The sequence below is a fragment of the Nicotiana tabacum genome, chromosome 19 (genome assembly GCF_000715075.1).
Source record: "Nicotiana tabacum cultivar K326 chromosome 19, ASM71507v2, whole genome shotgun sequence".
Classification (NCBI taxonomy): domain Eukaryota; kingdom Viridiplantae; phylum Streptophyta; class Magnoliopsida; order Solanales; family Solanaceae; genus Nicotiana; species Nicotiana tabacum.
The window spans coordinates 12,091,107-12,115,312 of record NC_134098.1 but is presented as its reverse complement, the minus strand read 5'-3'; the positions used below and the strand labels follow the sequence as shown (position 1 = coordinate 12,115,312).

Sequence of the window (24,206 nt, the reverse complement as noted above, 5' to 3'; positions counted from 1 at the left end):
TATTTCGGAAAAAGAGCTGCAAAAAAATCATAGAAACAATGAAAAACCTGTTAATTGTTAAATCTCGATCATATGGTTCACCGCAGGTTCCAAATACTAACAATTAGTCGGTGAATAACTTCTCGTGAACTCTCAAAATATCCTTTTATTACATTTCAATAGATTCATGTCCTTGTAATTACATGCTGATACTTTTTTTTATAAGGATACACGTTGATACTAATTATCACACAAAGAAACCAAAATTTAGACTACATCAATAACAATAGGATCAAGCGATTTATTGCTCTTTGAAAAAGAAAAAGAAGTTTAGAACCTACATTTTTGTACTTCCATGATGGAAGTTCCATCAAATAGTTATATGACAATTTAGTATAACCTAGTAGAATAAGTGTCTTAAAAATTTAGCAAATGCAGTCCATATGCTCGTACTCTAAGATACTAATAAAAGATCTGAAAAATTCATCAGCCATAAAAAATAAAATTCAAAATGTAACGACCTGACCGGTCGTTTTGCTTTCTAGATCCCCCTTCCCATAAATAAGACTCCTCGTATGTGCTTTTACTGTTTTATGACTTGTGGGGATGGTTAGTTCGGGTTTGGAAGGATTCGGATTGAAATCGGAACACTTAGTTCTTTAATATTGGCTCGAAATGGTTAAGTTTGACTTGAGTCAACATTTTGGGTAAACGACCTCGAAACGGAGATTTGACAGTCCCAATAGGTTCGTATGATAATTTTGGACTTGGGCGTATGTCCGGATCGGGTTTTGGATGACCCGAGAGCGCTTCGGCGCTTAATATTGAAAGTTGGCGCATTAAAGGATTTCAAGTTCTTTAAATTTCGTTTGAAGTAGGATTTGGTGTTATCGAGGTCCGTTTGGGATTCTGAACCTGGGAATAGTTTCGTATGGTGATTTATGACTTGCACGCAAAATTTGGCGCCAATCCGAGTTGATTTGATAGAAATCGGAGGCGCGAAAGTGTTTCTAGAAGTTTTTGAGTTTCATAATTCGATTCACGTGTTTTGGCGTCTGATTCGTATTTCTAGATGTTATTTTGGTATTTTGATCATGTGAGCGGGTCCGTATTATGTTGTTGGATGTGTGAGTGTTATTGGATGGGGTCTCGGGGGGCCCGGATGCTAAAACGGATTGGAATCGGACTCGGACTCGGAAATTTGCATGAAGGGCTGCTGGTGCACCAGTGCTTGTGCGTCTGCCTGAATAATTATGAATAACTCGGATGGGGCATACAAACAAAATAAGAATTTTCTAGCATAAATTATTTTAGTATAGAATAATATGAATGTGTTGTGACAGAAAAGGCAAAACTTTGTAGCATAGGATAATCATTTTAAACTAATGTGGAATTAATATTTTTTTTTTATCAAAACTCATTTGGATTATGGATCAAATCACATTAAAGGATAAATGGATCTAAAATGGGTATGACCCATATTAGCTTATGTGGCATTTATTTTTGGATTTTTATCATAAAATTTAATGACATGTCATATTTATGGTAGAGTTTGAGGCAAAATGACTTTTAAGTGACAATGATAAAGTTTAGTTACTTTTAAGTGATAAAAAATAGTTATATGACTTTAGTAAAATTGCAAAAATAGTTCAATGACCATCAGTGAAATTAACCCGATAATTTATCATTACCACTAATAAATACATGTAGCTCATATGCCATTTAAAATTCTCAGTTTCATGTTTAGCACATTACTGTTGCGTAAAAATAACATAGAACTGAGGGAGTATAATTAATAGTATAGATAGATTAGCGGAGCTTCTTAGTAACCTGATAAAAGAATGTGAAGTTTAAGCACAATATACTTTTTTTAAGAGCCACCCGAAACTTGGTAATAAATCTTTACTTTATACCTATCTGCTTTTGTTCAAGCATTATTGGGGGGTTTTCCATAATACGGATGCTAAGTTTAGCTTTACATTGCCTATTTTTATTGTTTGCTCAAACTATTTAAGTGGAGTAAAGATTTAGAATTCGTCCACTATGCTGTATGCCTATAGATAAAGGTCTGTCTCAAAATTTTAGTCAAATTGTGCAGCGGAAGCAACAAGAAGTGAATTTTTATTAATGAAAAACATCGATAAACCGTTTACGCTCTCTTAAAATTAAGTTTAGAAATGAAACCTTAGTTAAGTCGAGTCCTTTACCACCAATGGTATTACTCAGAGTGTTCCAGCCACAAATGCGAATCCAAAATATAAATTTTATTGGTTCAAACTTTTAAGCATATTAGCATTGAACTCATTATATTTTTAAATTTATGAGTTCAATCTATTATTTGCTGCACATTTAATAAATTTTTACACATTAATTTATGCTCAGCACTTAAAGTTATGGGTTCAGATGAACCCGGCGCCGCTACTCTACATCTGCCCATATCCACACGATAGGTATGACTAGGGGTTGCAAACGGACGGGTCGGATCGGATGTGGGACGAATCGAAAACGAATAATGCAAAAATGAACTAATTATCCGACCCAACCCGTATTTAATACAGATAAAAAATTGGTTAATCGGCAAAATATGAATATCCATATTATCCATGGCTTCTTGAATATGATTGCTTTGGGAGAATTCCTAGTCTCCCAAACTTGACGAACTCCCAATTTGAGGTTTTACAAATGTAAAAGTTAAACCCATTAGTTATCCATTGGTTATCCATTTTCTAAGTTGATAGTATGGTTCTTATCCATATTTGACCCGTTTCTAAAAGTTCATTATTCAACCCATTTTTTAATGGATAATATAAGTAGATAACTATTTTCTTTTATCTATTTTGTCACCACTGGGTGTGACTTTAATTTTCACAGCACCGCTTCTCCTTCTGATCCCCCGGTATAATAGCCAAAAAAAAAAAAGTTAAAAGATGAAATCAAGTCCTTAAGTTGTTTCTTACGATGGAATACGCTTTATTCCGACAAATTCCATCTTGAAGTTGAGTCACCTAATTACGTTTTCCAACTAACACGAAATAAATAATTACTCTGTACTGTTTGATTCAGAAGAGGTCAAAACAATGGAGTTTTGATCGAAATATTCTTAAATCGTTGGACAATTTTCTTAGTAGTAGTTTTGCCATACCAAATGGTCTTGAGCTTGACAAGATGATTCTGAGAAGATCTCTAGAGTCCAGAAAAATGTTATTACAAATTTGGGCCTCCATGTCCCAAAACTATTCCTTCGATCATTTGGGGTAAATAAGGCAAGTAACTTAATATCATTGGTCAAAAATATACTCAGAGAGTCAAAATTAATTACAGTGTCAGTGTATATGGATTGAATTCACCAAAAGATAATATAGTGGTGGGATAGCTCAGCATAAAAAGCTCTCTTCCGACCCCAAAAAAAGAACAGCTCGGTACACAAAGCATTCCGGATTAGGATCCTAGGAAGAACCGCACCCCAAGGAGTATGATATAAACAGCCTACCCTGATATAGGCATTAGTGGCTGCTTCCACAACTCGAATCCGTGACCTATAGGTCACACGGAGACAACTTTACCGTTGCTCCAAAGCTCCTCTTCCAACCTCAAGAATTGATTAAAGAAATATCTAAAATGACCTTCATTTTCCTTCCCTCCTTTGTTTTATCCCACGCTTTTTAATCCAGTACTCAAATATGACGTGAGTTGCTCATTGAACAAGACCATCTGCTTCTGTTTCCAGTTCAAGTGCCTATATGTCATTCATTCTCAAACCAGAACTGATACAAAAGCAACGTTTAACTTTAATATAGACGGTTCTTCAGCAAGAAACTGAGGACCATAATTAGTATGGCTTACTGGCAATCTTAAACGAACTTGGCACGAGTGGATTCTCATTGCACAAAGATTCAAGATCAGCTTTTAACCGAGGTGCTATACAAGGAGAATTCCAAGGAGATGTGGTAGCACCATCTCCTTAGAATGAGAATCACTGAAAAGACAGTTCAACTCGTCGTGAAACATATGAAGTAACAATTACTTACTCCACACCAGTGTTCCATTCAACAGCTAATGGAAACGCTACTGGCGTTCCAATGTGTAATTGTAAATAAAGCACAAGGGTTACCTCTGAGCATCTCCACTGAAAGAATTCTAGGCTGCAAAGAATTCCTACTTAGGTCTGACACAAATCATGCCTCAATCTGTGTGGAGCAAAATGGCCACAGAAGAAACTTTCATTTGCATTCAGTTGTAAGGGCCGATCAATGAGACAGGGATGTCCGATTAAAAAAAAATCTAGGTACCAAATGACTTTCGCGGTGGATTTTTCTTCCTTTGCTACCTCAAAATGTAATGGTTCTACTTTTGGCTTCTGTAATGAGCAAATGCTTTGAAGAAATTAGACCCATGGCAGATTCCACCATCCAGGAAAACAGGAATTCTCCATCGACTGTTTCAACGACCTGCTAGACATTTTAGAATATGAAAAAAAAATGAGTAACTTTTTTATGAAACTTCTATCAAGAATGTCAGCTAACAAAAGAATAGAACTGAAAAGTGCTTAAAATGTTGTACCTGCAGATTAGTTATGTCCTCATTACAAACGGCCAGAAATATTTTCCTTTAGTTAGCCAAATAGCTTGGGTGATATAAGAAGGTCCTAACTCCTAAACATGGTTTTCCAAATGAAAGGGAAAGAACTCCCTGTATAAGTGTGATTCACAAGAGATTATCCACTCCCAAGTTTTCCATAATGTCACAGGAGAATAATCAAGCTCTCAAGCCGCATGGTTTGAAACAATCAATCCTTCTACTCCAGCTTCTAAAGATAAGCTAAACTTTTCAAAGAAGAGAGGTCATTTAAGTGTGATTCACAAGAGATTATCCACTCCCAAGTTTTATTTCAGCATGTGGTCTTCTATAAGCTGCGATAATTCTCCTGCATATTCTCTTGAGCACACCTCATTTCCGTAGACAAATTAGGCCATACAATAGAAAGCAAAAGCTTACACTTCTTTGTGTTTGCTAACTTCTGCAAAGCCAAAACAACTCAAGCTATAAACAACGGCTAATTTGTCAACCAGATACTCCAATCATTCAAGGAAAGTGTCTAGAGATCTGTGTCACAACCGACTAACAACAACAACAATCCCAGTGTAATCCCACAAGTGGTGTCTGGAGAGGGTAGTGCGTATGCAGACCTTACCCCTACCTTGTGAAGGTAGAGAGGCTGTCTCAACCGACGAGGTTTCCAGCAAAAAGAAGATCACACACTCTTTCTTCCAGAGACATTTCTCGACTGCAGATTTCAGATTTAAATCTCATCTTTTCTTTCCTATAAGATTGTACTTTATCAAATAAGCCATTTCTTTCAAGACCATTCAGTAGGACACAGTAAGTACTTAATGCCACATTTATCCCTTGCTTTCTCATGGTCTCAAATACTTCAAGTCCTTTTTCCGCATTCCCACAAGTGAAGTAGCTGTTTATTAAAGCAGTATATACAGCAGTACTCTTCTGCTGATCAGGTAAGATGCTAAATAACTTTTCCGCAGAAGTCGGCTCTCTAGTGCAGCCAAGCCGATGTATCAGAAGAGCAGTTAGTTCTGACCCTAATGATAGTCCTGCCCCGACCACTGCTTCAACAATGTCAACAACCCTTGAAAGTGAACTTGTTCTAATAAGTTCGCCAACCAAGGCGAGATACATAATTCTTTCAATGGTTATGCCCAATTTCACACTGAACTCGAAGGCCAAAAAAGCACCATTTACTCTACCACAGTTACAGTTTACCTCAACTATAGTTGACACTATTCCAGAATCCAATTTGAGACGCTTACTCATCAAGCTATCTAGTAAGTAATCAACAGCGAGAAGACTTTGCTTATTCAATAAGTACAAAATCATCTTATCATCCAAAGTGAGACAAGTACTTTCAGTGGTTCCATCTGATCTGTCAATCTGATCATTGTTGAACTTTTCTAAGGACAGATGACGGTTGACATCCCTGAGTAGCCGATCACTCACCCCAGCTATCTTCAACGTGTGAAGAGCCTCTTTATAGACAGAATAACGCAGAACAAGAAACTTCTCCGTCATGTAGTGAAGAATTTTCATCATTGCTTGCGTTTCCCCAGCTTTGCAGCATTTTTCCACTAATCTGGTTGAACCCCTGCATCTTGCATTTTACTGAAAATCTCGAGAACTCTATCAAATTTTCCTGAAAACCAGTTGCCCTACATGTAAAAATAAGATTCTTAATAGCTAAGCAGTCATAATGTAGCTATCAACGCATGAATTCGAAGTGACAATAATCTAATTCAAGATCATAATCACATATTTTATAGAGAGCTAAGACAACTTGGAGTCGAAATTATTATCTTTCTGTCTTTTTAGCAAATTTTCTAACGAGTCAAAATTGTGGAAACTACAGTTTTAGATATTGACATTATATGGTCTTTAAAATTAAATTCCTGCATAGTCTCATAAAAGGATATGGTTTTCCAGACTACCTATCCAAATAAAATGGTGTGATATAAAGGAATCTTATGCGCAGACAACTAAATTTTATGTTAGGAAGTGAAACAATCAGTTGTTGTTGAAGTGAAACAATCAGCCCCACGGTATGGGATAATACTGGGTATGTTGTTGTTGTTGTTGTTGAAGTGAAACAATTACATCCACCACAACGATTGGAATAGTCGGTAATGCTGAGTTGCACAATGACCGGATGAATGTGTTCAGAATTTGAAATCAAAATTTGCAACTTGTTAGAATTACTATCAGCTTCTCTTTTTTCTTTTCTTTTCTTTTTTTGGTGAGTTGGAATTATAATTAGCTTCCTTTATATAAGAGGAAAAGTATAAAAGAAAACGCGAAAACAAATTTGTCACCATCAGTTAAAATCATCAAACACTTAGATTAGAAATATTAGTCAGACCAACATCCCCGCCATATTGTCATATGTTATATCCTACTAGTTTGAATTAGAAATATTGGTCGACCAACATCCTCGTCATATGACAATATGTTATATCCTACTAGTTTGAAGCCAATCAACTCTTTTACCATGGAGTGTTTGCATTATTTCCTAGGCACAGACGAAGGTCTTTTAGAAGCAATAGGCATATTTTAGAAAGCCAAAAATGCTTGACAAGAAAATCTTAGCCCTACTTTTATATGAAAAAGTCTAGAGGGCTCGCTTAATTGCACATTCGAACAACAAAAAAGCAAACTCAGCAGTCTGTGAAACATATTCTGTTGCCTTGTGACTTTCTCAACAGATGGTGCTTTGATGATGCAATCAGCTGGTTGTCCATTATCAGACATTTTTGAACTAATTGGAATGTATACCTTTGATGTGTAAATGTTTATTGGATTTCTATAACATCTCCAAGTCTACTGTGTATTGACAGGGCTTTTAGCCTCTTCAGCTGCAACTAAGATTACACGGCCAACCTACATTCTGGTATCAGCGCTTCTCTTAGACGTCTAGCACTCTAAAACAATGATACCCTAAGCACCACTCTCCTAACAGAAGCTCCCATCCTCCGACCAAGTAGAAACAAGAAATTCAAGAAATACACAGACCAAAAAAATTCTTCCTAGAGAAGCTGAGAAAAGAAAGTTTGTCACTGATTGCATACCAACACTACTCAAACAGCAACATCTTGCAACACATTGCCCAACATATCTGTTCACACCATGGGTCCAAACTGGGACCAGTTCTCCATCCCCTCTAGCTCAAGGAGGATATCAGAGTAGTTTTAGACTATGTTATGTGGATCCTTCCTATGCGTTGACGTACCCGGGTCAGACTGATATACCCATGGGCAGTCCATGTATATAGGCTTTAGAGAAACCAACTACTCCACAACTAATAGAAAGGTTGGATAAACTTAATTCTGCACAAGCTTGATAAAATGTTTCCTCATCTTCATTTTGTGTCTTAGTTTGCCAGGGCACGAATTTTGAGAATACATAGAAGACTTTTGGATCTTGTGATCTTAAACTCAAGGTATATATAACATATCAAAGATATCCTTTGAATCTTGTGGTCCTAAACATACCATGTCATTCCTATAAGGAAGTCATTAAGGGTAAAAAGGGAATGTTGGAATTAAATACTTACTAAAATTTAAAGGTGATATTCTTTTTTAAACATACTAAAAAGGAAAATTAGAGGCATAAATTCAAATGGAGGGAGTCTAAGCAGTCTGGGAGGTAAGAAAAGGTTTGAGCTGGCTCTTCCTTAAGTACACTACTTGAGCTACTTCAAAGTCCCCAAAGATGACAAAAAGAACAAGCAAATCGCTCTCACCAGAACCAGCAAGATGCTCCATGAGGACAGTATATGTGTGACAGTTGGGAGAACAACCAGATTGAAGCATCTCCTTGTATATCTTGGCTCCTTCCTTAACTCGATTGTGATCAAATAAAACTTTCATGTATGCAGTGTAGGAAATAACATTAGGAACACATCCTTTATCTTTCATCTCCTGCCACAATTTAATCGACCCATCAATGTCCCCATGGTTGGAAAGCCAGTGAAGAAGGGATGTATAGGTCACTGCATCTATCTTGATTCCTTTGTCTTGCATCTGCTTAAAAATATAGTTCATGGATGAAATCCTCCCAGCTTCCCCAAAAATATCCAACATAGTCGTGTAGGTAAAGTGGTCATGCTTAAACCCTTTCAACTTAAGGTCCAATTGAAAAACAACCAGGCTTTCTCCATAGGGGGATGAGTCTTGAGAACTTGATTAACTGTGTAGGAATCCCATTTTATGGAAAGCTCCATCAACTGCTCTTGAGCAGAATCCCAAGTTGAAAATCTCAGTATATGTGATATTCTTGTAATTGTATCCCTCATGAAAACTTTAGGGAGATCTACTTCTTGTTTCTGAATAGATCTGGTAGACTTGCTCACAGGTCGATTACCTTGTCCGACAGATCTCCGCTGTTTGGATTGCGTGACGGAATGTACATGGTTACTAATACTTCTGCTAAACCAAGAACGGCTACTGATAGAGAAGCACAGAAAAGGCTGGAGCTTTTTGAAGAACCAATTGGCAGCAAGAGTAGCAAACATTGTTTGGGTCCAACTGTGACTTGTCGGAGTGAGCTTTGACTTGTGTGACTCCAGACTACAAAGTACAAAAGCATTCTAACCTGCGATTTGAGGACTTGATTTGAAGCATTCCAACTGCCAAATGACATAGATAAAACAAATTACTTACATGAAAGAAAATATTTCTAGTTTCTTTTCTCCGACCGAATTGAAGCCTTAATTATAATTCAACAAATTCCTAGAAGAATTCAAATACATGGTGCATTCAACATGAGCAGGACGCATTTAAGTGGAGGACGGTAGAGGGGCTAGCCCATCATCCATCCAGTTTTGAACTATGTGCCACTAGCCCTGTGGGATCTATCAGTTATTAGAAAAATATTACTAGCAAACAGGGGACCTAATGTAAGTGTAACAATAACAACTAATCCGTTATTCTATCTAGTTGGTATACCTATATAGATCGTTTGTTTCCTCCGTGTTCTTCTATTCTTAACTAATTCCAAAATGATTCCTTTTAGCACCTCCTATCATCATAGTGTCCGAAATAGTGCAATTGGAGGTTTAAAAAGATAGTCCATCTACACCTCAAGCAATCTCTCCCGATTTTTCTTCAATGTCTGCTGGCTACACCCTCTATTGAATTTGCTCATTTACAATCTATCTTTGTATAATCGCACATCCATCTTGACATCCACATATCTATCCACATATCTATGATAATCATCTTGAAGTATGTTGGACTTAGAGGCCCCAGCATTCGCACCTGCAAAATATTGATGGTCTCACAACCTGTCTATAGACTTGCCTAAAAAAAGGGCAGCCCAATGCACAAAGCATCACGCGTTCACACAGGGTCCAGGGAAGGGCCGCACCCCCGAGGGTGTGATGTAGACAACATACCCTAATGCAAGCATTAGTGGCTGCTTCCACGGCTCGAAGTCGTGATCTCTTTCTATAGACTTGCCTACACATTTTTTTAATGAAAAGAACTTGCCTTTCACATTGTTAGACATCTTCTCCATTTCAACTACAACAAATACTACTACTACTACTACTACACCTCAAACTCAGGCAAGTAGGGGTCAATTATATAAATTCTTACTATCCATGTCGCTCCATTTAAGCTCATCTCAGTCCAATGATCTTCTCCATTTCAATTATCATTTTCTATTTCTGTGTTGGCTTCATCTATTATGTCATTTTCTTGGAATGCAGAGCATACATATCTAAATTGATTAGCCGCCACAATTGACAATCCTTTCTGACTCACTTCACCCCATTCTTCTTAGTTCTTACGGAACTAAAGTTGCACCATTTCAACTAGTACGACCTCTAATAATATGACCATAAAGTAGTTATTACAACAAAGTAATACTCGCTGCTCGAAACAAACGTAATCAAGCTACAACATTTTAATGAAATGGTCACATTCATAAGTTTTTCTTACTCTCACGAGAAATCAAACTATAAATTAAATTGATGAGCTTAGATTTGTAACGAGACTTGAGCTGTGATATTTGAATTAGTATCAAATAAAAATATCTTATTTGCAAATTGAATCGGAATTATGATTAATCTGAAATGCAACTCCTGATTTTTTATTTGATGATGCACTCATTAATCATTCTAAAACATAAAAATTCTTTGAGTTCTCATGTTTTGAAAATCATCAATGGTCGCATTATTAATTATGCTTTCAAATAGAATGTCCTTCTAATCATCCACAAATGTATTCACAACTCAGAAATGAATTTCCTTCAATTTACAACTCATAAATAGATTTCTTAAATTACAACTCAAAAATAATTCACAGCTCACAAATAAATCTCACTCAACTAAAAACTTACAAATTAAGCCACCTTAATTTCAACAACTCACAAATAGAAATAATACAGTAAAGTTCAGAAATCACAATTCAAATTCATTGAATTTACTATCGAGAGAGATATAAAGAACTGACCAACTCTCAAGATATTTTGTAACAATCAAATTACTAGCGATATTTTACATTGACTAACTTCGAATCGATACACTACCAGACTTGATAATTTCCAAATTCCAATTTTTCCAGCAATAAAATAGCACAGAAAATTGTTATTAACAAGGTAATTTTAGAAAACCGAAAGCATTCAAATAAAATTTACTACTTCACCTGTTCTCTTTCGGTCGCCGACGACAGGACTGGGAAGGCAATGCCGCGACTTGCTTTCAACGGCGACGGCAAACCAAGCTCCGGCAGCGCTCAACGCTCTCTGAAAGAACTTGCCTTTCACATTGTTAGATGTCTTCTCCATTTCAACTACAATAAATATTACTACTACGCCTCAAACTCAAGCAAGTAGGGGCCAATTATATGAATTCTTACTATCCATGTCGCTCCATTTAAGCTCATTTCAATCCAATGATCTTCTCTATTTCAATTATCATTTTTTAATTTTGTGTTGGCATCATCTATTATGTCATTTTCTTGGAATGCCGAGCATACATATCTAAATTGCTTAGCCACCATCTAAGTTGCTCAGACTCTTCACTTTCGGTGCCGCACCCGTGTCGACACGACGTGGGTGTAGAGGTGGGGGTGGGATCCGTATCGGATCTGATCAACCGATTTTTAGTACTTTGACCAAAATCAATGGAGAAATTCGGGACAGATACAATATTTTTAAAACAAAACAAAAGCTAGGGTGATATTGCAGAAAATGGAATACCTTGTATATAGAATTTCTATGTCAGTCCTTTTCCTTTTATCTCCTTTCGGATTCTCCTCTTGTTCAATATTTTTTCCTTCTCGAAATACCTTGTAAGTTTTTTACATAATGTCTCATAAGTTAGACATATTTTTATAACTCTATTTTTAAATATTTGAATTAATTTTAGCCGAATCCTATCCGTACTCCCGAATTTAAAATTTAGATCATGAAGGATCTGGCCTCTAGATCCGCACCTGTATCGGACACCCGCACCCGAGTCCGAGCAACTTAGGCCACCACAATTGACAATCCTTTCTAACTCCCTTCACCCCATTCTTCTTAGTTCCTTACAGAACTGAAGTTGCACCATTTCAACTGGTACGACCTCTAATAATATGACCATAAAGTAGTTATTACAACAAAGTAATACTCACTGCTCGTAACCAAAGTAATCAAGCTACAGCATTTTAATAAAATAGTCAAATTCATAAGTTTTTCTTACTCTCACGAGAAATCAAACTATAAATTACACTGATGAGTTTAGATTTGTAACGAGACTTGAGCAGTGATTTTTGAGTTAGTATCAAATAAAAATATGTATTTGCAAATTGAATCGAAATTATTATAAATCTGAAATGTAACTCCTGATTTTTTTATTTGATCAGTCATTAGTCATTCTAAAACATAAAACTTCTTTGAGTTTTCATGCTTTGAAAATCATCGATGGTCGCATTATTAGTTATGCTTTCAAATAGATTTTCTTTCTATTCAATCCACAAATGTGTTCACAACTCAGAAATGAATTTCCTTAAATTTACAGCCCATAAATAAATTTCTTAAAATTCAAAACTCAAAAATGAATTCACAACTCACAAATAAATCTCATTCAATTTAAAACTTACAGAGTAAACCAACTTAATTTCAACAACTCACAAATAGAAATAACACAGTAAAGTTCAATAATCACAATTCAAATTCATTGAATTTATACTCGAGAGAGATATAAAGAACTTACCAACTCTCTAAATGGTTAGTAATAATCAAATTAGTAGCTATATTTTACATTGACTAACTTCGAATCGATACACTACCAGATTTGATAATTTCCAAATTCCAATTTTTCCAGCAATAAAACAGCACAGAAAATTGTTATTAACAAGGTAATTTTAGAAAACCGAAAGCACTCAACTAAAATTTACTACTTCACCTGTTCTCTTTCGGTCGCCGGCGACGGGACTGAGAAGGCAACGCCGCGACTTGCTTTCAGAGGCGAAGGCAAACCAAGCTCCGGTAGCGATCAACGCTCTCTGAAAGAAATTTTTCTATAGCTCAACGGAGCCCTAACCTCAACACTTCTGCGTTCCAACCCTCAGTTCAAGGATCTCTGGAAAATCAGAGTCTGTACACTACTGTCTACTGACAGAACCCTGGTTGATTGGTGCAGTGGGTTTTTACACGAGTCTGAGAAGTTTGAACAAGGTAAACGGAAAAGGAACTATCACATTTGGTCTAAAATTAGCCCTCATCCACCTATTCAGCTAAATATGACCTTCCTATTAATGTTTTGGCTCATGTTCATTTGGATCGGTTATGCAAAATCCGAATCCGTTCAATTTCGAATTTCGGATGAATGGGATTTCGAATTGTGTTTATTAAAATTTCGGATTTCAGATCGGATTCGGATTGGTATAATTTTAATATGATCCGATCTGATCCGATCCGAAATCCAAAATTATTAGGGCATGTATAAATACTAAAGTTTAATTTCGGATAATTAGTACTTCATTTACACTTTTCTCCAAGTTATTACCTTTACAATTGATGGATTTAGCTATATTGGCACCATACTACTCTCATAATTGCAGAAACATAAATTTTTCTTACTGTATTGCTTCTTTTACAAAGAAAATATACATATGAGTTTGCAACTTTGAGGCATAATAATCCGATCCGAAATCCGAAAATTCGATCTGATCCAAACTTTAAAATCCGATCCGATCCGATCCGATATTAATTCGGATCGGATTCGGATTGTATTTTCTAGAATCCGAAATTGTCACGACCCCAAATTTCCTTCGTATGAGGTCGTGATGGCACCTAGTCTCTAAGACTAGGTAAGCCTATCAATGCGGAATAATTATAGATATCTGAAATAAATAAACTACAAATCAAATAATTTACAACTCCCCAAATCCGGTAGAAATAAGTCACAACCTTCTAAGAATTTATCCTCAATGTCTCAATATATCAAGGTCTAAAGAAAATAAGGAAACAACATGATGATGATAGAAGGGGACTCCGGAGTCTGCGGACGCTAGCAGATATACCTCGAAGTCTCCGTACACCAGTAACTCACTGATGTCTGAGCTTGTAAAATGTACCTGGATCTGCACAAAAAGATGTGCAGAAGCATAGTATGAGTACATCACAGCGGTACCCAGTAAGTGCCAAGCCTAACCTCGGTAGAGTAGTGACGAGGTCACGTCAGGCCCTACTAGAAAAATAAATAATGGCATGGTAAAATATTTAACAATATAATAAGATAAAATGACAATGGAAATGAGTCAAATAGTATGTCGCCATTTAATTACACCAAATAATGGATATTAATACCTCGCGAAAACAAAGCACAATTTATTTTCAACTTTAAGAAAAATCACAACAATAATCAAAGGTAACTGCGGCCATAAATCAATATCAACAAGGGCACTCCCGAGGTACCGCCTCGTAGTCCCAAATCATAAATAAAATCATAATATCTCATTTTCTTATACCACCGCGGGAGCCTTCACAATTTATTTTAAAGAAAATATTTTTTCCGAAATAGCATCTCGCGTTTTAGCCATCCTTATTACACCGCCTGACTTCTAGTAGTTTCCCCTACTAGCCACGCGTATCAAGCCACCCTTATCTCACCGCATGCGTTTCAACATGCAAACCTTATACCACCACATGCGTATCAATATCACAATATATCACAATTTGTACCTCAAGTGCCCAAATATTTCAATTTGCCAAAATAAATCAACAACAATATTTTTCCATAATAAAGAGCTCACGGCTCATGCCAAAATAATTCATGATAATATGTTTTCACAATAAAGAGCTCACAACTCCATCACAATTAGTACGAAAATCTTACAAAATATTCAGCAAATATAATAATTCACAAATTTACTACCTTATTTTAAATATCAAATTTTTAAATGTAAAATACGTCATTTTTAATAATATTTGAAATTAAAGAAATTTCACATTTAATTAATACACCGAATAAAAGAAATCAAGTTTCAGCTAACAGGTAAAAACAATTAGCAGGAGAAGGTCAAAAAAATTTAAAGTATATAAATCAAATCAATGATGGAGAATATAACAAGATTTAATAATTTAATTACTATGCAACAGTGATCTACGCAATTTAAAAATATAATCTTTCATATTTAGCCCGTGTATACACTCGTCACCTTGTGTACATGACTTTTAACACATTTTAATTTATCACTTCAATACCAATCTTAGGAAAAATTTCCCCCACACAAGGTTAGACAAGTCACTTACCTCGACTTGCTCCAATTTAACCAAGTAGTATGCCTTTTTCTTGATTTTTCAACTCGATCGACTTGTATCTAGTCATAATTAATTCGACACAGTCAACAAAAATTATAGAATCAATTCCATAAGAAAATACTAAATTTTTCAATAAAATCCGAAATTAACTCAAAAATTGCTTGTGGGGCCCACGTCTCGGAATTCGGTGAAAGTTACGAAATATGAACGCTCGTTCAACCACGAGTCTAACCATACCAAAAGGACTAAATTCTAATAACAATTCGACCCTCAAATACTCAAATCTATCCAAGAGGGTTTTCAAAATTTTTCAACTTAAATCACCAATTAACTGATAAAAACAGTGAAGGATTTGGTAATCTAACCAAAATTGAGTTAAGAACACTTACCCCGATATTTTCTCTGAAAATCTCCCAAAACTCGCCTCAATTCAAGCTCCATATCGTTAAAAATGGAAAATGGGTCAGAACTTAAACTTTCTGCCCAGGCTTTTCCTTCTATGTGATCGCGGCCAAAGGCACGCGATCGCGAAGCACAAGTTTTTATTGCCCATAAATAACTCTACGCGATCACGTATATCCCCACGCGATCGCAAAGCACAGAGTTCCCAGCTCTACGTGATCGCAGCCCTCTACACGCGATCACATAGAGCAAACGCGTGACCTCCACTTCTGCTCTGTTACTCTACGCGAACGCGACCTGCTTCACGCGTTCGCGAGTCACAAAATATTAAAGCTACGCGATCGCATCCTGCTTCATGCGATCGCGAAGCACAAAACTCAGCAGTCCTCAATTAAACCTACACGATTGCATACCTTCTCACACGATCGCGTAGAAGGAAACCAGAACTCCAGCTATCAAGCCAAGTCCAAAAATGATCCGTTAGGCATCCGAAACTCACCCGAGCCCCTCGGGACCTCAACCAAATATACCAACAAGTCCTAAAATATCATACAGACTTAGTCAAATCTTCAAATCACATCCAACAACAATTAAAATACGAATCACACATAGATTCAAGCCTAATGAACTTTGAAACTTTCAATTTCTACAAACGACGCCAGAACCTATCAAATCAAGTCCGATTGACCTCAAATTTTGCATGCAAGTCATAAATGACATAATGGAGCTATAAAAATTTTTGGAACTGGATTCCGACTCCGGTATCAAAAAGTCAACTCCCTGATCAAACTTCCAAACTTAAATTTTTATTTTAGCCATTTCAAGCCTAATTTAACTACGGACTTCCAAATAAAATTCTGAACATGCTCCTAAGTCCAAAATCACCATACAAAACTATTGAAATCATCAAAATTCTATTCCGGGATCGTTTTTTCAAAATATTGACCGAAGTCAAACTTAGCATTTTAAGGCTAACTTAAGGAACCAAGTATTCCGATTTCAACCCGAACACTTCCAAATCCCGAACCAACTATCCTCATAAGTCATAATTTATAAAAGAACATACGGGGAGTTTTATTTAGGGGAACGAGATTCTAAAAGTCAAAATGACCGATTGGGTCATTACATTTTTCATCTCTTAAACAAACGTTCGTCCTTGAACGGGTTTAGAATTATACCTGGAGTGGTGAAAAGATGAGGATAACAGTTGTGCATATCATGCTCGGTCTCCCAAGTCGCCTCCTCGACCGGATGACCCCTCCACTGAACCTTCACGGAAGCAATGTTCTTTGACCTCAGCTTTCAAACCTGCCTATCTAAAATAGCCACTTGTTCCTCGGCATAAGATAGATCCTTGTCCAACTAAACCGAACTGAAGTCTAACACATGAGATGGATCGCCGTGATATTTCCGAAACATAGAAACATGGAATATCGGATGAACTGCAGAGAGACTAGGTGGTAGTCCAAGTCTGTAAGCTACCTCTCCAACTCTCTCAAGAATCTCAAAAGGCCCAATATACCTAGGGCTCAACTTGCCCTTCTTCGCGAATCTCATCACACTCTTCATAGGCGAAACCCGGAGCAGGACCTCTCACCAACCATAAATGCAACATCACGAACCTTCCTATCCGTATAACTCTTCTGTCTAGATTGGGTTGTACGAAGTCGATCCTGAATCAATTTAACCTTTTCCAAGGCATCCTGAACAAAGTTTGTACCCAATAGCCTAGCTTCGCCCGGTTCGAACCAGCCCACTGGAAATCGACACCGCCTACCACACAAGGCCTTGATAACTGTTATTGTAAGCAAACTTCGCAAGTGGTAAGAACTTATCCCAAGCACCCCCAAAATCTATCACACACGCACGAAGCATATCCTCCAATATCTAAATAGTGCGTTCGGAGCCCATCTGTCTGAGGGTGAAATATTGTACTCAACTCTACCCGAGTACCCAACTCATGTTGTACTGCCCTCCAGAACTGTGATGTAAACTGCATACCCCGGTCAGAGATGATAGATACCGGTACGCCGTGAAGTCTGATAATCTCGCGAATATAGACTTGAGCCAACTGCTCGGAAGAATAGGTAGTCATCACAGGAATGAAATGAGTTGACTTGGTCAGTCTATCCACAATCACCCAAACTACATCAAACTTCCGTTGAGTCCGTGGAAGTCCAACAACGAAATCCATAGTGATCCGCTCCTATTTCCATTCTGGAATCTCTAACTTCTGAAGCTATCCACCTGGTCGCTAATGCTCATATTTCACGTGTTGACAATTTAGACACCGAGCTATATACTCCACTATGTCTTTCTTCATCCGCCTCCACCAATAGTGCTGCCTCAAGTCCTGAAACATCTTTGCAGCACCCAGATAAATGAAGTACCGCGAACTGTGAGCCTCTTGGAGAATCAACTCACGCAAACCATCTACATTAGGCACACATAGCCTGCCCTGCATCCGTAATACATCGTCATCTCCAATAGTGACTTCCTTGGCATCACCGTGCTGAATTGTGTCCTTAAGAACAAGCAGATGGGGGTCATCGTACTGACGCTCCCTGATACGATCATACAGAAAAGACTGGGAAACCACACAAGCCAAAACTCGGCTCAGCTCAGAAACATCCAATCTAACAAATTGATTGGCCAAGGCCTGAACATCCAAGGCTAAAGGCCTCTCTGCTACCGATAAATATGCTAAGTTGCCCAAACTCTCCGCCTTACGACTCAAGGCATCGGCCACTATATTGGCCTTCCTGGGATGATAGAGAATGGTGATATCAAAATCCTTAAGCAACTCCAACCATCTCTGCTGCTGCAAATTAAGATCCTTCTGTTTAAATATATGTTGTAGACTCTGGTGATCGGTGTAGACCTTACAATGGACACCGTAAAAATAATGCCGCCAAATCTTCAAGGCATGAACAATAGTTGCTAACTCAAGGTCATGGACCGAATAATTCTTCTCATGAACCTTTAACTGTCTGGACGCATAGGCAATCACCCTACCGTCTTGCATCAACACTGTGTCGAGACCAATACGCGATGCATCACAATACACAGTGTATGACCCTGAACCTATAGGTAATACCAATACTGGGGCTGTAGTCAAAGCTGTCTTGAGCTTTTGGAAGCTCTACTCACATTCCTCAGTCCACCTGAACGGAGCACCCTTTTGGGTCAATTTGGTCATAGGTGTAGCAATAGAAGAGAAACCCTCTACAAATCGGCGATAATACCCCGCCAAGCCAAGAAAACTCCAAATCTCCGTAGCTGAGGACGGTCTGGACCAACTCTGCACTGCCTCAATCTTCTTTGGATTTACCTTTATCCCCTCGCACGAAACTATATGACCCAAAAATCCCATTGAATTAAGCCAGAATTCAGACTTTGAAAATTTTGCATATAACTTCTTTTTTCTCAAAGTCTGAAGCACAGTTCTCAAGTGATGCTCATGATCCTCCTGACTCTGGGAATACACCAGAATGTCGTCAATAAATACAATGACAAATGAGTCAAGATAGGGCTGAAATGCATTGTTCATTAAGTGTATAAATGTTGTTGGGGCATTGGTTAGCCCAAATGACATCACAAGGAACTCATAATGACCATACCGAGTCCTAAAAGCAGTTTTCGGGATATCTGTCTCCCGAATCTTCAAATGATGATATCCTGAACGTAAGTCGATCTTAGAGAACACTCTAGTACCCTGAAGCTGATCAAATAGGTCATCAATACGTGGCAATGGATACTTGTTCTTCACTGTAACCTTGTTTAGCTGGCGGTAATCAATACACATCCGCATAGAACTATCCTTCTTCTTTACAAATAAGACAGGAGCACCCCAAGGCGATACACTGGCCGAATGAAGCCCTTATCAAGCAATTCCTGTAACTGTTCTTTTAATTCTTTCAACTCCGCTGGGGCCATACGATATGGTGGAATAGAAATGGGCTGAGTGCCCGATAACAAATCAATGCCAAAGTCAATATCCCTGTCGGGTGGCATACTCGGAAGATCCGCTGAAAATACATCAGGAAAATCCCTTACTACAAGAACTGACTCCACGGTAGGAGTATCAATACTAACATCTCTGACATAGGCCAGATATGCATCACACCCCTTCTCAACCATTCGTCGAGCTTTAAGAAATGAAACAACCCTACTAGGAACATGATCCGAGGTACCTCTCCACTCTAGCCGCGGTAGACCTGGCATAGCCAACGTCACCGTCTTGGCGTAACAATCAAGAATAACGTGATAGGGTGACAACCATCCCATGCCCAAAATAATATCGAAATCCACCATACTGAGCAATAATAAATCAGCTCTGGTCTCAAAATCACTTATAACAATTAAACACGACCGATACACGTGGTCCACAATAAAAGATTCACCCACGGGTGTAGATACATAAACAGAAGAACTCAAGGAATCACGGGATACGCCCAAATACGGGGCAAAATAAGATTACACATAAGAATAAGTGGAGCCTGGATCAAATAAGACTGATACATCTCTATGACAGACCGAAATAATACATGTGATAACAGAATCGGATGCAACAGCCTCTGTCCTAGCAGGAAGGGCATAGTATTTGGCCTGGCCTCCCCCTCTAGGGCGACCTCTACCTGTTCGACCTCCACCTCTAGCTAGCTGTGCAGGTGGAGTGGCAACTGGTGCAGTAATCATGGCCTGAGAAACCTGAGGGCCCTGTGGAATAGGTGGGGCCTGAGAAATATATAGAGGTGCACCCCTCCTAAATCTGGGGCAATCTCTCATGATATGACTAGTGTCACCACACTCAAAACAAGCCTTCAGAGGATGTGGCTTCTGGGACTGGCTCAGGCCTGATCGACTAGACTGCCCGCTGAAAGCACTCAGTATAGGAGGTATAGTAGACACTGGCGGTGCTTAATATGGAACCTGAGGTCTGGGAGTAGCCGGAATACCACTGGAAGCTGGAAGTGATGAATGAATAGGATGGCTCACATAACCTCTACTATGACGGGCTGCAACTAGGGCACGAGAATTTTTATATGTGCCAGAATCTCGGGGTCTCTTAGCTTCCCTCTCTTCCCTTTTCTGAGTCCGCATACCTTCCAATCTCCTAGCAATTGTCACCACTTGTTGGTATGTGATGTCCATCTCTAGCTCTCGGCCATACTGAATCTGATACTAGGGTGGAGACCCTCAATAAATCTGCGAACCCGCTCTCGAACAGTAGCAACTAAGGCTGGTGCATGCCTAGCCAACTCACTAAATCGGACCGCATACTCTGACATGGTCATAGAACCCTGGCGCAGCTGCTCAAACTCTGCGCGCCATGCATCTCTAAGACTCTGAGGAATATACTCCCTTAAGAACATATCTGAAAATTGAGTCCAAGTGAGTGAAGATGCCTCAGCGGGACTATCCAACTCATATGCCCGCCACCACTGGTAGGCTGCTCCTCTAAACTGGAATGCCGTGAAAGAAACCCTACTGGAATCCACAATACCTATAGTACGAAGGATATGGTGACATTCCTCCAGAAAACCCTGAGCATCCTCTGAAGCTAAACTGCTGAAAGTGGGAGGGTGGTACTTCTTGTACCTCTCGAGCATGAGCTGCTCCCCCTCTGAAACTGTTGTCCTAATCTCAGGCCGAACTGGGACAACTGGCTGTACTGGTATAACTTCTGGGGCATGGTCAACTTGGGCCCGTGGCTTTGGAGTACGGGCGGCGGGAGTCTGTGCTCCTCCCCCGGCCTGAGATATGGCAGGAGCAAGTGGAATTAACCCTGCCTGAGCTAGAGTGCCAAACATGCTCAAAAACTGGGCAAGAGTCTCCTGAAGTGCAGGAGTAGTAACAGGCGTCTCAGGTGCATGCTCTCCAACTGGAGCTACTGGTGGCTCTGGTGCAGCAGCTCGTGCAGGTGCTCTGGCTGCACCGTGTGGTCTTCCTCGGCCTCTGGCTCAGCCTCTACCCCGACCCCAACCTCTTGCGGCTCCAACAGGGGGCACGGGTGTCTGATCATCGGATCCAGTTGTGCGTGTCCTCACCATCTGTAAGAGAATAGAAAGATAATGGTTTAGAACTTTGAAGTCAACAATTACGCACGATAAGGAATCAAAGAAGTGAATATTTTTCCTAACAGTTCCATAGCCTCCTGAAGATAAGTACAGATGTCTCCGTACCGATCCGTAAAACTCTACTAAACCTGCTTGTGACTCATAACACCTATGAACCTAGAGTTCTGATACAAACTTGTCACGACCCCAAATTCCCTCAGTAGGAGGTCGTGATGGTACCTAGTCTCATAGACTAGGTAAGCCTATCAATGCGGAATAATAATAGATATCTGAAATAAATAAAATACAAATCAAATAATTTACAACTCCCAAAACCCGGTAGAAATAAGTCACAAGCTTCTAAGAATTTATTCTCAATATCTCTATATATCAAGGTCTAAAGAAAATAAGGAAACAACATGATAATGATAGAAAGGGACTCCGGAGTCTACGGGCGCTGGCAGATATAGCTCGAAGTTTCCGTACACAATAACTCACTAATGTCTGGGCTGGTAAGATGTACCTGGATCTGCACAAAAAGATATGCAGAAGCATAGTATGAGTACACCACAGCGGTACCCAGTAAGTGTCAAGCCTAACCTCGGTAGAGTAGTGACGAGATCAGGTCAGGCCCTACTGGAAAAATAAATAATGGCATGGTAAAATATTTAACAATATAATAAGATAAAATGACAATGGAAATGAGTCAAATAGTATGTCGCCATTCAATTACACCAAATAATGGCAATTAATACCTCGCGGAAACAAAGCAGAATTTATTTTCAACTTTAAGAAAAATCACAACAATAATCAAAGGCAACTGCGGCCATAAATCAATATCAACAAGGGCACTCCCGAGGTACCGCCTCGTAGTCCCAAATTATAAATAAATTCATAATATCTCATTTTCTTATACCACCACGGGAGCCTTCACAATTTATTTTAAAGAAAATATTTTTCCCGAAATAGCATCCCGCGTTTTAGCCATCCTTATTACGCTGCATGATTTCTAGTAATTTCCCCTACTAGCCACGCATATCAAGCCACCCTTATCTCACCGCATGCGTTTTAACACCCAAATCTTATACCACCGCATGCGTATCAATATCACAATATATCACAATTTGCACCTCAAGTGCCCAAATATTTCAATTTGCCAAAATAAATCAACAACAATATTTTTTCATAATAAAGAGCTAACGGCTCATGCCAAAATAATTCATGATAATATTTTTTCACAATAAAGAGCTCACGGCTCCATCACAATTAGTACCAAAATCTCACAAAATATTCAGCAAATATAATAATTCACAAATTTACTACCTTGTTTTAAATATCAAATTTTTAAATGTAAAATTACTTCGTTTTTAATAATATTTGAAATTAAAGAAATTTCACATTTAATTAATACACCGAATAAAAGAAACCAAGTTTCAGCTAACAGGTAAAAATAATTAGCAGGAGAAGGTCAAGCAAATTTAAAGTATATAAATCAAATCAATGATGGAGAATATAACAAGATTTAATAATTTAATTAATATGCAACAATGATCTACACAATTTAAAAACATAATCTTTCACATTTAGCCCGTGTACACACTCGTCACCTCATGTACACGACTTTCAACACATTTCAATTTACCACTTCAATACCAATTCTAGGGGAAATTTCCCCCATACAAGGTTAGACAAGTCACTTACCTCGACTTGCTCCAATTTAACCAAGTAGTATACCTTTTCCTCAATTTTCTGACTCCAATTGACTCGTATCTAGTCATAATTAATTCGACACAATCAACAAAAATTATAGAATCAATTCCATAAGAAAATACTATATTTTTCAATAAAATTCGAAATTAACTCAAAAATTGCCCGTGGGGCCCACGTCTCAGAATCCGGCAAAAGTTATGAAATATGAATGCCCGTTCAACCACGAGTCTAACCATACCAAAATGACTGAATTCCAATAACAATTCGACCCTCAAATCTATCCAAGAGGGTTTTCAAAATTTTCCAACTTAAATCACCAATTAACTGATAAAAACAGTGATGGATTTGGTAATCTAACCAAAATTGAGTTAAGAACACTTACCCCGATGTTTTGTCTGAAAATCTTCCAAAACTCGCCTCAATTCGAGCTCCATGTCGTTAAAAATGGAAAATGGGACGAAGTCCCATTTTCAGAACTTAAACTTTCTGCCCAGGCTTTTCCTTCTATGCGATCGCGGCCAAAGGCACGCGATCGCGAAGCACAAGTTTTTATTGCTCATAAATAACTCTACGCGATCACGGTTATCCCTACGCGATCGTAAAGCATAGAGTTCCCAACTCTACGCGATCGCAGCCCTCTATACGCGATCGCATAGAGCAAACGCGTGACCTCCACTTCTGCTCCGTTACTCTACGCGAACACGACCTTCTTCATGCGTTCACGAGTCACAAAATATCAAA

General features: G+C 38.4%; 1 pseudogene; it reads right to left on the bottom strand.

Annotated features, from left to right (window-relative positions):
• Nucleotides 1-3,227: 3,227 nt before the first annotated feature.
• On the bottom strand, nt 3,228-13,245 carry LOC107831491 (pentatricopeptide repeat-containing protein At2g01390-like; annotated as a pseudogene).
• Between the last annotated feature and the right edge of the window lie 10,961 nt (nt 13,246-24,206).